This window comes from Lytechinus pictus, chromosome 11 (assembly GCF_037042905.1).
Source record: "Lytechinus pictus isolate F3 Inbred chromosome 11, Lp3.0, whole genome shotgun sequence".
Lineage (NCBI taxonomy): Eukaryota > Metazoa > Echinodermata > Echinoidea > Temnopleuroida > Toxopneustidae > Lytechinus > Lytechinus pictus.
The window spans coordinates 27108152-27114151 of NC_087255.1; positions in this window are offsets into that span (position 1 = coordinate 27108152).

Here is a 6000-nt window from a genome sequence, read left to right on the forward strand (position 1 = left end):
TATCACACAGAGTGACATCTAGATGTGAGTTGGAATTAATTTTTGACATATTTGATCCAAGATTTGGCGAAAACTTTAGTATTCTGTCAGTGATACTTTACATTTTTTTGAAGGCGTGGGACTGGGGCGGCTGAAACCCGAACTTTTTTTTTTTTTCTTCTCGCTCTGCAAACGATTGTCAAAGGTCAATATTCGTATATCTGATTGAACTTTACCATGTACCATTCTATTCAACAGGTCCTATGCTACAAAATAAATATAACTTGTAATGAACAAAAGTAAATTTATAAAAAAATATTTCAATTTGTTTGGAACAATGCCTACTTATTACCAGTTTTATTGTTTCCTCCAGTGAGTAATTGCCATTATGCATAGGAATCTGTAGGTGCTAAAGGGTTAAATATTTAAAAAATAACCATAGGAAATTGACTTTGAGTAGACAAACCATACCTCTCCATCAGACTCTGCAGCACCATGATGTGATCGCCTACCCAGCTCCCTCTCCCTATCATCGTACTCCTCCCTTGCCTTGTGCACAGCTCTCATCAGCTTGATGCGATCCGGGAGCTTCTCAACTCCGTAATCATCCTCCAAGTCATCCTCCGTCAGGGCCCGGAAGTGGCCCAACGTGAAATCCACAGGGAAGTACCTGAGGTAGGATTCCAGTCCATTGTGGTGCAGGAACAACTGGAATGGGGTGAGAGGTTTAGGAGGGGTGGGGCTGGTTACAGGGCCGGTGCACACCCCCACCTCCTCCTCCTCCTTCAAGTCCATCATTTCAATACAGATTCTGTGAAATCCATCTTGAACAATCAAAATCGGTGCGAGTGGGGTACAGGGAATGTGCTCTTCATGAGCCTATCCCAATGTTTAAGCTCTATGATGGATTTACACTGTCGGCCAACTCTGTTATGAAGGGCGCTGCTACATTATGAAACTAAACAATTTCTAAGGACAGATAAAATAAAGATCTCCATGTACAGGCCCTCAAATCTCACAAATTGATGCTTCAAACAGCAACCTGTGTGTGTGTAAAAGAACAAAAATTAGAATTTAGAATTTTCAAGAAAGTCATTGCAGTGGTGCAACAACAACAAATAATTTGTATTAACTACTTCACTTTCAATTCATACACTGTTGATACAGATTTTGTATGAATCCACTTGTAACCTAACATTAATACCAAGCTGTATTATGAAATATGAATTATGCTTATCAATAATGAAAGATCATTTTCAGTTGATGTCACACTCAGTCTACCGACATGAAAAGTCTGAATGTTGGACGACAATAATGTACTTATTTGGTCCCACATGTAATAAGTAAATTGAATTCTTACATTTTTTAAAATTGAAAATATACTGTATTGTTGAATGAATATTTTCTTGCAATTTTACTTTCCATCAATAGATGGCCTACACAATAATAATGCTCAAAATTCAAGTTTTTTAGCACTCTGGTGAATACATACGTAATAAAATGACCCCAAAGTTACTAATGAAAAATAAATCCAACTGTATGGAAATGAGTATTTTTGGTTGTAAACAAAAGTGATATTTTAACGATTTTTTTGTGTGTTGTATACTGCATATATATGTAGATCTACATGTAGATTCCACACGGACAAGGAACAAGTGGAATTGGTAGTTACAAATGTATGTACAGACTTGTTGTGTGTCCAGAAAATGGATTTTAAACAGCCATTTTGAAAAGTTATAAAGCAAAGTCTCATCAATTTTAAGGAAAAAATGTTACGCAATTATAGAGAACAAAATTGATAATTACAACTATATTTCTATTGAATTCATATTATTTTGTGTAATCCTTGGTTTCAGGGGACACAACTATATATGCACACATAAGTGGTCGCTAACTTAACGCTACTCATTCCAGCATATCACAATTTAAAAAATTGATAAATGGCCCTCCACCATTCACACGGGTGCTGCCACCCCCACCCCTCCTAGTCTTGGTAGGGAGGTGGGGTCAGGAAGGGGCTATCAATAATAAAGGGCAGTGTGATATGCTTGCACTTGAAGAGGTAAGTTTGGTGAAGTTAGCAGTGACTTATGGGTGCAAATAATTTAGTCCCGTTAAAATAGCTGGATTTATAAAGCGCTTTTTGTATGAGGATACAAAGCACTGCTATTATTACCCCGGCTTTAGCTCGAATTACCATCACAGGCGCTCAGTGCATTCACGGAAATAATCCTGCCGGGTACCCATTCACCTCACCTGGGTCGAGTGCAGCACATTGTGGATGAATTTCTTGCTGAAGGAGAACATGCCATGGCTAGGATTTGAACCCACGACCCTCTGTTTGAAAGGCGAATCAGAACAACTAGACCACTGCGCGCCCATTAAACCCAGGGGCCCGTTTCTCAACACTGTCATACGTCTAACTTCTTGACTAAATACAAAATAGTGAGCTACATTACGTTACTTGTCCGCTAACCATTTCATGAAGCACTCTTTGCCAAGATCGGGCTACAACAACCTGACTAAATCTGTGAGACACCTCCGAACCTGTCATAATTTCTTCCTTAATGATGTAGTGGCATCACATGGGTAGACTCACTATGACATGCAAAAGTGCCTCAAAATTTGAAATTCATAATCTTACAAAATTAAATCATATAATATAGAAGTTTAAATTACATTGCTAAACAAACTATATATCAATCAATAATAATTGTTATGTACAGAATCTATAAAAACTGTTGGTAAAAAGCCACAAAACTATTCATTTTGAAAGAGTAAAATAATTGAATCAATAAAGATTCTACCACGTCGGGCTGTCTATGACTGGACTTATATTTGGCCTTTTCAGAGTCTTAATAACATTTTGATAAATTCTATCACTAATTTATGCATAGAATTTGTAAACTCGTATGTTTCAGAACTAGATTTTATTTTTATGTCGTTTAGTTTTGTTCAACTGCACCAAATCATCCACATGTCATGTGTTTTTGTGATTGCGTCCTCAGTCAAGTACGACTATATACTCTATGAAGAGGACTGTACTCAATGGAAGAACCCGGGGCCCCGTTTCTCAACACCGTCATAAGTCTAACTTCTTGATTAATCGGAGATAGTGAGTTACTTGTCCACTAACCGTTTCACGAAGCACTCTTTGCCAAGACCAGGTACAACCTCACTAAATATTTATGACACCTCCGAACCTGTCATAACTTCTTTCTTAATGACGTAGTTGCATCACGTGGGTAGACTATGACATGCAAAAGTGCCTCGAAATTTGACAATTTTAATCTTACGACATCAATCATAGAAGTTTAAATTACATAACAAAACAAGTGAGATAATGCATTCAATAATTGTAATACAAAAAAACTATAAAAGTGTTGGTAAAATGCCACAAAACCATTCATTTTGAAAAAGTTATTTAATCGATAAAGATTCTACCACGTCAGGCCATCCATAACTGGACTCATATTTATCGTTTTTAGACCCCTATTAACATTGTGATAAATTCTATAATTTATTCATGGAATTTGTCAAATTGTATGTTTCAGTATCAAAGATTTAAAAAGTATATGTTAAACTATATTTTGATGATGTTTGGCATCATAAAAGACTATGATTATCATAATTTTACGAAGAAAACCATTATGGTTTACTTTCGTAAACTATTAAAATTGGATATCTCGGGGGTACCCACCTCAACGTCTACATGTGATTTTTAGTCATGAAATTAATTATTCATAATTTTATTTTCTCAGCAATTGAATTCTCCAGTCTTCATGGTCTATTACTATGATGCATAATTTACCTGTGCTATTATTCTGAAAAGATGTATTTCCCAATTCATCACAATATTTGCAATTTTGTCTGATTTTTTAAATTATGCTATTTTGTGAAAAAGGCTACATACACGTACGTCTCGTGACTCTCGTCTGCTCTTTGGTACAACTGTAAGAGTTCCATATGCACCCCCCACTAAAATTGAAAATAAAAACATGGAGTAGGTTCAGAATAATATATCTAGCCGTAATATACAACATATATGATGGGGGAGTGGAAATACATACCAAAATATGGCTTTATTCCGTCAAATTTCGAGCAGGATCTAGTGCGTGTAATTGTCCATCGGTTTATTTAGTCAGTAAAGGGTCTGTGAGCCAAGATTAGTCGAACTATAAGCTGATAATCGTTAAAATACCCCTTCCGGTATCAGTGCTTCTCTCTAGCATCTTCTTTCCTAGCAAAATAGATACCCTTTTTCCATTATTTTTGTGTTTTTGACACCCTTATCACGTTACGTACATAACGTGCCCTATCTTGAAAGACATCCTTTTTTTTTTTTCTGGTCGCGCATGGTATCCACTCGTCAATGTAAGTGGCCCCCCGGGGTATTGAATCATGAAAACCCATATTTCACAAAGAACACCTACACCAACCGGTGTGTTGGCTCAGTTGGTAGAGCGTCCGTCTCACAACCCGGTGGTCGGGGGTTCAAACCCCGGCCGCGTTAGACCAAAAGACGTTAAAAGATGGGAGTTGCTGCTACCCTGCCCTGTTTGGCGTTCAACGATTATAGGGATAGAGCCTCGTCGATCTGGCGCTGCACAGCGGCTGCCGGGCCCACGATCACTTGGGCAAAGCAAATTTTTTTAGTATTTCATTTCATGTCTATTTCGAACAATAAATTATGGATTTATCATTTATTTATTTTATAATCAAGCATTTTTAGTTTTACTTCTGTAAACTATTTGGTAGTATAACTATTAAAATAAAAAAATTTATGTGCCTGGCGGGGCTACCCATCTCAACTACAACGTGAACGTCCACGACGTGATTTTTTAGTACTCGATCGTGACAACTCAAGTCATGAAATGAATCAATCATTCATAATTTGCGCCATTACGTAAGTATAGTATAAATTTGGTCAAAGTAGCTATAGCCTATAGACTATGCTATGTGAGGAAAGCACACACATACACACATCAGTAACATCACATACGCACACCACATAATCATTAACTGACAGAGCAGAGTCTGAGCTGAGCGGAGTGCGAGGACCCGTACCCGAGCGCGCGCTCTCGGCCAGGCCAACCGGGCTGGCTGACATCAGCACAGCTGACGTAGACGTAACACTTAACAGTCATGACAGTAGCGTATAGCCGTAGGGAGATGGAGGCGACATGGGCGAGGGAAATCATGACATGCGGACGCGGATCCAGGCATTTGCTGCTAATAATATAAGAATACTTTATACCGGTTTCGTCTTCTTTAGACAGAAGCCAACAAGAACGGCTATCAGTGCGTTTGTCACTCACCTCTTCTCATAATATATCAAAGATTTGTTTGGTTTTTATTTTCTTGTTTGTATCCTAGCCCAGGCCTCAGCTACTATATATATTACTAATACCGGCTGCGCTGCGTACCATGTACCAGTACAGTACCACTGCACTGCACCGGCACCACCATTTCCAAGTTTCGTATCCGGTCGACGAATATGCATGCCGTTGATATCCGGATAAGACCGGGTGCTAGTAAGTTAGACAAATCTATCTGGATAAATACGGGGTGAATGCGCGGGTGAATGAAAAGATAAACTTCAGCTTTTACAATCAAATATTGTCAGTAAAAGGTTATTGAAAATATTTTTAACTAAAAAGAAAAATTAAAAGTGAATTCTACCTGAAATAACTAAAATTATACCCGAGTCTAAATGATAAAATTCAGAGAGCTCTAACATTTTGTCCCTATAAAAAGTGGACGTTTCTCACTATCCGATCGCCGAAATGCACGAAAGTTGATTTGACCGGATAGGTCTGTGTTATATCCGGAATAGTGCGTAATGAATTAATCGTAGTTTTGTAATATATATGTCATATTATAAATTGACGAATCCCTTGAACTCTTCCAGAGCTTCCGACATTTCACAGTAAAAATAATTATATACCTATAGATTACACAAGGTTCAATGTAATTGTACTTTGATTATATATATATAATTAAGCCCGACATTTTGTGGTC